Source organism: Kogia breviceps, chromosome 4 (genome assembly GCF_026419965.1).
Source record: "Kogia breviceps isolate mKogBre1 chromosome 4, mKogBre1 haplotype 1, whole genome shotgun sequence".
Taxonomy (NCBI): domain Eukaryota; kingdom Metazoa; phylum Chordata; class Mammalia; order Artiodactyla; family Physeteridae; genus Kogia; species Kogia breviceps.
The window spans coordinates 29554276-29563371 of record NC_081313.1 but is presented as its reverse complement, the minus strand read 5'-3'; the positions used below and the strand labels follow the sequence as shown (position 1 = coordinate 29563371).

Sequence of the window (9096 nt, the reverse complement as noted above, 5' to 3'; positions counted from 1 at the left end):
TTGTTGCAGCATGTGGGCTCTTAGTTGCAGCATGCTGGATCTACTTCTCTGACCAGGGATCGAACCCAGACCCCCTGCATTGGCAGTGTGGAGTCTTAGCCACTGGACCACCAGGCAAGTCCCAATAATACCTAATTCTGATAAAACAGTTCCTTTGACCCAGGCATATTTATACATATTAACTCTTTTACTCCTTACAACAACTTCATAAGTAGTCCTATTTTTATTCCCATTTTATGGATGAGGAAAATTTGTTAGCAGCATAGAAAACTAATAGTAGCCCTCTACCTTGTGCTTTTGACTTCTGCCACAGTCATGTGAAAGACGCATGTGCAGTGAACAGAGTTTTTACTTTAACATATGGTTAAATCTGAAAGAGGACTAATGATAGATAAGTCATATCTCTTTTCCCAACCCTTTCTGGATGCAATATAATTAACCCCTCCTTTTCAAGAATAGGATGTAGAGCATTAGTTGTTAAAAAGAAGTGCATCCACACTTGAGCTAACTCCTTGTTTTCTTTGACAAGTGGATGCCTCTGACAGCTATTTGGTCTACCAGCCAATTATGCCCAGGTATGTGCCATAGCCAGGGAGGCTCACAAAGCCATGAGATTGTCCGTCAGTGGGAAACACAGGAAATTGCAGGTTAGGTGTATACGAATTATGGGCTGGATTTAAAGGCTGAACAGTCCCGACACAGGTAGATATACAGAAAATAGTATGAACTCTCTAGCTGTGAAGGTTTTGTCATTTGTTACTTGGCATCTCTATTTAAAAATTTTGCAATTTGTACTTTCAGCAGCAACAAGCTAAAAAACAAAAACAGCACCACCACAAAACCAAGCCAAAAACCTGAAAAAGCACATTTAATGAAAAATAAAGTACTGAATGTTCATTTATCAAGGTAGTTGATGACAAATATAAAATTTGCATAAAATGTTGGTTGACATCAGGGGTTTTAGTGATATCACTAAACATATAAAAAGCAAAGTCACACATCTGCTGAAGAAGCAAAGCACCTACTTCAATGTTAGATGTTATTTTTAACTGGATTATGCCCAAAGCAAACAATTAAACATGTGCAGCTGTGGAAAGGTATGTTTACACATCACTCTTTGAAGTGTGACTTTTCATTTAGATCAGATGTCTGTTCTTCTAATTAATTTCAATCATTTTCAGTTTCAAGATTTCTTGTGCACGTACAAAGCAACATTAGAGTGTTGGCTCCATTAGCAATAAGAATTTGGTGAACAGTTAAATAATTCCAGTTTTATGTTAGGATCATCAGATATTTCAAACAGGAAATCAGCTAATTCTGGTTAATGATTCAATTCATTTTCCATCTGACAATTCATGAAATCAAAGTAAAACTTCCAGAGGTTCATCTGTTGAAGGTGAACCACTTGATATCATTGTGAGTATTGTAATAAATTCAGTTAAAAATCCAACATTGAAGATGAAATTATTTGTTGCTGTGGTGATATGAATATAAATTTTATCAGAGCATAGCACCATGGTAAAAACTGTGCTCTAATCATGCTCTCTATGGAGCAGAAATGTACTTGGAATTGATTTTGGTGCACACACAACTCCTAATTGCATCCAAACAAATTTCAATATTTTAGTAATTGAAATAGAAGCTGATAGTGGTTACATTTGAACAGAGAGTAACTGAATTACAATTTTTGTGTGTGTGTATGTGTGATGAAGCTGACCTTAGACAGCAAACAAAAACTGCAGCATGACAGTATGTATATTCTCTGTCATGCATCATCATTTGAATCTTATAAATGTTTGAGCATTTATCTACCTATCTATCTATCTATTTATTTATTTATTTGGCTGAGTTGGGTCTTTGTTGCTGCACGTGGACTTTCTCTAGTTGCACTGAGAGTGGGCTACTCTTCGTTGTGGTGCACGGGCTTCTCATTGCAGTGGCTTCTCTTGTGGAGCATGGGCTCTAGGCACGCAGGCTTCAGTAGTTGTGGCACACAGGCTCAGTAGTTGTGGCTCACGGGCTCTAGAGCACAGGCTCAGTAGCAGTGGCGCATGGGCTTAGTTGCTCCGCGGCACGTGGGATCCTCCCGGACCAGGGCTCGAACCTGTGTCCCCTGCATTGGCAGGTGGACTCTCAACCACTGTGCCACCAGGGAAGCCCCAATGTTTGAACTTTTTGAAGAATTGCTTGGAAAATCAACTTAAATGCCAACCATGGGGAAAAAAATCCTCCAAATTTTGATTGCATTTTGTTCAAAATTATTTGGAAATATTTAATCAAATTATTCAATAAAGGGAACAACCACACCTTTAACTTTTAAAGTTTATGCAATGATTAAAAACAAAGTTTGTAAACAGGGAGATATTAATATTTATCCTTATAAAAGCAAGGAAAGAAGTGAACAAATTAGTTAATAAGTGCTCAAACAGTGGAATAGCTCAACATGTAGAAAAAAATCTTTTGAAAAGATTTTATTTTCAATTTGATAAGTTTTTATTCTATTCTGGAATGCATTGAAATTAAAAGGACCTGTGATTTTCATAATCTAAATTAGATTAAATATTTAGAAAAATTATAAAAAGAACACCCTTTGAAAGGAATTTATTTTGTAAAAGATATTTGCTGAAGAAAGTACTCTGGGATAAAAAAAGTACCCATGAAATATTTGGGTTGAAATATTTACAGATCTCAATTTAAAAATTAAAATTTGAAAATAAGCTCTGTTTGGCAGACTTTGCTCAGAGCTGCCTGTGGAGTGCTCAGCACCAGTAGAGAGTGTAGTTTCTTGAATAAAAATACTACAGTCAGGGACTTCTCTGGTGGTCCAGTGGTTGAGAACCTGCCTTCCATTGCAGGGCACGCGGGTTCGATCCCTGGTCAAGGAACTAAGATCCCATATGCCACAGGACAACTAAGCCTGCGTGCTACAACTACTGAGCCAGTGCACTCTAGAGCCCGAGCGCCACAACTAGAGAGAAGCCCACATGCCACAATGAAGAGCCCACGTGCCACAACTAAGATCCGACGAAGCCAAGTAAATAAATATTTAAAAAAATACTACAGTCAAAGAGATCAATGAAGCTGTCATGAATTTCAAATTTATTAACCATAAAATTCAACTATAAAGAATGCTGCAGGCAATTTAATAAGAAAAGTAAAAATAATAAATCCTTATTTTTAAATTCTTTACAAGAACACCCGTGACATGGTATTATAGACAGATAAAGCTAAGAAATTGATTAAATACATAAATATGTACCAAAGGTAATTATTTCACCTTTATTATTTTTAATGTTTAGATAATTATTATAAGGACTTGAAAAGTTTTGTCTTAATATACTCAGATACATTATTTTAACATTTTAAGAAAGAATTTTATTTTTGAAAATAATTTTTAATGAAGTAAAGTATAAATTCTCCAATAATATAACACACAATTTTGTTGGTCATTTAATGTTTCAAAATATTATGTAATTTTAATTTCTTGTCTTAAGTTTTTATTTTGATGCAATTTCAAACTTATAGGAAAGTTGCAAGCCTATTACAAGGGACTCCATTATTCCTTCACCAGTTTCCATTTTGCTCCAATTACTTTATTTTATTTATTTATTCATTTTGGCTGCACGGGTCTTAGTTGTGGCACACGGGGTCTTCTTTGTGGCATGCAGGATCTTTAGTTGTGCCATGTGGACTTCTTAGTTGAGGCATGCATGTGGGATCTAGTTCCCCTGACCGGGGTTTGAACCCAGGCCCCCTGTATTGGGAGTGTGGACTCTTACCCACTGGACCACCAGGGAAGTCCCTTGCTCCATTTACTTTAACATTTTCCTTTCTCTCTTATTCTCTCTCATATCAACATGTTTATGTGTACAAAATCTTTTTTTCTGAACCATTTCAGTGTAAGTTCAAGACATCATGTCCCTTTTCTACTAAATCATTTCATGTGAATTTTCTGAAAATAAGGATATTGAATTTAGGAAACTTAACATTACTATAGCACTATTATCTAACCCATAGTTCACATTCAAATTTCATCTCTTGGATCAGTAATATCTCTTATAGCTACTTTTTTCTGGTCCAGGATCCAATCCAGTTATCATTGTAGCAGTAGTTGTCAGGTCTTATTGGCATCCTTTAAGCTGAAAGAGTTCTTCAGTTTTACTTTGTCTTACTTAACCTTGACATTTCTTAAGAGAACAAGCCAGTTGTTTTGTAGAATGCTTCTCAATCTGGGTGTGATTAATTTTAGGCCGTGCATTTTTGGCAGGGATAAAGTGATATGTCCTTCTTAGTGCATCACATCTGGAGGCACACGGTGTCAGTTTGCCCCAATGTTAATGATGTTGACATAGATCAATTGGATGAGGTGGTGTCCACCAGCTCTCTCCCTTGAAATGTGAAGATATATTTTGTGAGAATTACTTGGACATCATGTAATTTTTACCCACTATATTTAATGTCAGTTGATTTTATCAATTGTCCTAGATATGACCAATGGGAACTCCTTCAAGCTGGCTCCATGTTCTTTTGATATGATCTCTTATTCTTTATGTATTTCTTTAATTTTCAGCATAAGGTATTATAGGAGCATCTTGTGCTCTTACTGCTCCAAGCCTGGAATCAGCCTTTTCTCCAAGCAGCCCTGGCATTTTAGTAAAGAATCATATTTATAAACCAAGATCTGAGAACTAGGTGTGCTGATTGTTATAATACATGTGTGTCATTGCTTAGAGGCCCTCTCAGTGGTAATGCTAACACACACACACACACACACACACACACACACACACACACACACTGACATATACAAACGTCTCTCTCTCTGTATGTATGCATATAGAACCATGAATTTATGCTGATACTTCCAGTTCAATCCAATCCCACAGATACATTCTAGTTTTCTCCTTCACCATATCTACAATATGTAATTACTCACTTGCCTATGCTTAGCATACACAAAAAATAGCTTCAGAATTGCTCAGCCATGCCACTGTGAAAAGCAAACTTACTAGAGTTTAATATATATTAACAGTTTTACAAGGTAAAAAGTTACATACAGTGAAGTATAGAATCTTAAGTGTACAATGAGATGGGATTTTTCAAATGGATATACCAGTGTATCATACCCTTATCAAGATAAAGAGCATTTCTATTATTCCAGTGAATTGCTTCTTGCCCCTTTAAGTCCCTCCTGCAGCACACATACTCAAAGTTTGGTTTTCTTCTTTCTGATTTTTTAAAACCACCTTAATTTAGTTTTACTTAATTTATCTATTGATTGATTTGCCTGAGCCATGCAGCTTTCAGGATTGAAACCTTGCCCACCGCAGTGAAAGCATGGAGTCTTAACCACTGGACTGCCAGGGAACTCCCAGTTTTACCTGGGAATTTACCTGTCTTAGAACTTCATACACAGGTCATGAAGATATTCTTGTAGCTCCTTCTAGAAGTTTTACAGTTTTAGGGTTTATTGCTAGGTCTATGATCTGTAACAAATTAATTTTTGTGAATGGTGAGATAGGAGTCAAGGGTCATTTCTCCCTCATACATATAGTTGTTTCAGTACCATATGTTGAAAAGACATTCAATTTGTTCATGGGCACTAAACAATAAAATTGTTTGGTGCCCATGCTGAATATTAATTTGTAAGTATATTTATGGACTCTTTTTGTCCATTGATATTTCTCTAGCTTTATGCTATTATCCCACTGTCTTGCTTATTGTAGCTTTACAGTAAGTCTTGATATGAGGTAGTGTAGGTCCTCCAACTTTGTCATCTTTTTTTAAAAAAAAATTAATTAATTCATTAATTTGTTTTGGCTGTGTTGGGTCTTCATTTCTGTGCGAGGGCTTTCTCTAGTTGTGGCGCGCGGGGACCACTCTTCATCACGGTGCGTGGGCCTCTCACTGTCGTGGCCTCTCTTGTTGCGGAGCACAGGCTCCAAATGTGAAGGCTTAGTAGTTGTGGCTCATGGGCCTAGTTGCTCTGTGGCATGTGGGATCTTCCCAGACCAGGGCTTGAACCCATGTCCCCTGCATTGGCAGGCAGATTCTCATCCACTGCACCATGAGGGAAGCCCCAACTTTGTCATCTTTTTAAAAATTGTTTTGGGGGAATTCCATGGTGGACCAGTGATTAAGATTCAGCCCTTTCACTGCTGAGGGCCTGGGTTCAATTCTTGGCTGGGGAACTAAGATCCCACAAGGTGTAGCCAAACAAAAACAAAACAGGAAAAAAAAAAAGGTTGTTTTGGTTATACTAGTTCTATTTTCATTTTCCATATACATTTAGAATTACCTTATCAGAGTCCATAAAAATGCCTGTAGGAATTATAACTCAGATTATTGTGAATCTATAGATCCATTTGTGGAGAATTAACATTTTTAACAATATTAACTTTTCCAGTTCATGAACATGACATATTCCTCCATTTATTTAGGTCTTTAATTTTTATCTCAGCATATTTTGTTGTTTTGAGTATAGAGGTCTTGCATGTTTTTGCTAAACGTGTTTCTAAATATTTTATATTTTTGGATGCATTTGTAAATTGAATTGTTTTTACACTTCATTTTCAATTGTTTGCTGCTAGTGTGTAGAAATGCTACATTATAGCTATTTTTAAAGTTGATTTTTTTTTAATCCTATGGTTTTGATGTAATCACGTATTAGTTCTATTATAGCTTTGCTAGATTCTTAAGGATTTCCAACTTAACATCTATGATATCTGTGATTGGAGACAGTTTTAGTTTTTTTTTTCTTCTTTTCAAATCTTTTTACCTTTTATTTCACTTACTTCACTTATTGCAGTGGCTGGATGAGAATATAGTGGGGTTTTTTTGATGATTTACACTTTATTACATATTTTCCCCTAAAGAATTTGAATATGCTGTTTTTAGAGAATTCTGAGAATCTTTATGTGAATTAGCTATTGGCAGATATTTTTATGTTATACCTACTTCTATTCAGTGAGAAAAAGACACTGACAATTATAAAAATCCAAGTTAGATAGATACACATCTTTAATTCTCATTTATCTTTCTTTTTAGTTATTTTAGCATGATTTTGTTGCCTTGATATTGAGGCAGATTCCATTCTCCACTCCCCTAACCCCCCAAACCCCACAACTAGTTCTATTTCCAAGTTAAGTATGGTCACATGACTAAATTTTCTCTAAAAATATGTGAATGGAAGTGATGTGTGCCACTTCTCGACCTAGTCTAGGGTATGTCTCACTACAGTTTCTTCTGCCTGTTAGCCAGATGCAATCTTAATGTGACAGTGACCTGACTTTAATCATATGATAAAGACCAGGCACTACAGTTTCTTCTTTATGTCTTTGGATGTAGAATATCTTTTTTTGGTAGATTCCAGTCTTTTTTTAATCCATGGTTGTTCAGCAGTTAGTTGTGATTTTGGTGTGCTCGTGAGAGGAGGTGAGCTCAAGGTCCTCCTACTCTGCCATCCTATCTCCCTCCCAGGCTCAAGACTAAGGAAAGGTGGAGGAACATGAAGGAAGTATCCTGGGTTTCTGAATGACCATATGGAGCAAAGAAGCCTTTTGACCTGGACTGCCCCTTTCAGACTATCAGATGAGAGAAATACACTTTTGTCTTCTTAAAACTACTCAATTATTGTTTTTTGTTTGTTTGTTTGTTTGTTTGTTTTTTGTGGTACGCGGGCCTCTCACTGTTGTGGCCTCTCCCGTTGCGGAGCACAGGCTCCGGACGCGCAGGCTCAGCGGTCATGGCCCACGGGCCCAGCCGCTCCGCAGCATGTGGGATCTTCCCGGACCGGGGCACGAACCCATGTCCGCTGCATCGGCAGGCGGATTCTCAACCACTGCGCCACCAGGAAAGCCCTCAATTATTGTTAATTCTCTTTATTTCAGCATCCTAGTCTAAATAACATTTAGAGAAGGAATAGGTCCAGATGGTTTCTCAAGTTCACAGGTTCAAGTTAGTCCATTTAGAGTATATAGTTTTTTTATAGAACTTGTATAAAATTGATATTATTACGTCCATTTTTCCAATGAGTAGTCTACCATCATTCATATCATTGTTCTCTTGTTAGTAATATGTCTCTTTTTTTCTTAATGCTTTCAAGATTTTTTTAATCTTTGATTTTCAGCTGTTTGATTATGATGTGCCTAAATGTATTTTTCTTTGTGTTTATCCTGCTGGGAGTTTGCTGAGCTTTTGGGATCTGTATGCTGTTTTTCATAAAATTTGGTAACATTTGGCCATTATTTCCAAGTAGTTTTTCTTCCTGTTCTTATATTCCCTTCTTCTGGGATCTAATTGCAAGTATGTTGGTCTTGTTGACATTGTCTTATATATTTCTGAGGTTTTGTTCATCTTTTTTCAATCTTTCTCTCTCTCTCTCTCTCTCTCTTTTTTTTGACCATGCTGTGTGGCTAGTGGGATCTTAGTTCCCTGACCAGGGATTGAACCTGGGCCCTGACAATGAAAGTGCCAAGTCCTAACCACTGGACCACCAGGGAATTCTCCCCTTTTTTTTCTTTTTATATTGGATAATTCCTATGGACCTATTTTCAAATTCATTGACCCTTTCTTCAAACTCCATACTGTGATTCTTCAAACCAATAAGACTGGGACTTTCTGCTTAAATTCTAGCTGACTTCTGTCTGTGTGGACTAGGAAATACCCTCAGGCAAAAAAGCTATATAAACACAAATTTTGTCCAACTTAGTTCTCTTTCAAAGATTGTGCAGTTTCTACTGCTTTTCATTGATCTCCAGAGCCTTCAAATGGCTGTTTTAAAATATTTTTTGCAGAATTATCTGCAGAAAATACAAACTACTTTTTCAAAATCAGATATGGAAACAGTAATACAAATATTATTCCCAAGTTTACCTAAACAAGGAAAAATATGTCATAGATATAAATATATATATAACTGCAAAACAATCAGTAGAATAGAAAGTTGTAAAAATAAATAAATTTTAAAAATTTTAGTAAATATTTGGGGGAGTTCCCTGGCAGTCCAGTAGTTAGGACTTGGTGCTTTCACTGCTGTGGCCCAGGGTTCAATCCCCGGTTAGGGAACTAAGATTCTGCATGTCACACGGCACAGCC

The 9096-nt window shown here is 36.6% G+C and overlaps 1 non-coding gene across 1 annotated transcript; it reads right to left on the bottom strand.

The window, feature by feature from the left end:
- Nucleotides 1–8429: 8429 nt before the first annotated feature.
- TRNAE-UUC (transfer RNA glutamic acid (anticodon UUC)) lies at nucleotides 8430–8501 on the bottom strand. The gene has a single exon. It is a non-coding gene; the product is annotated as a tRNA-Glu (tRNA).
- Between the last annotated feature and the right edge of the window lie 595 nt (nucleotides 8502–9096).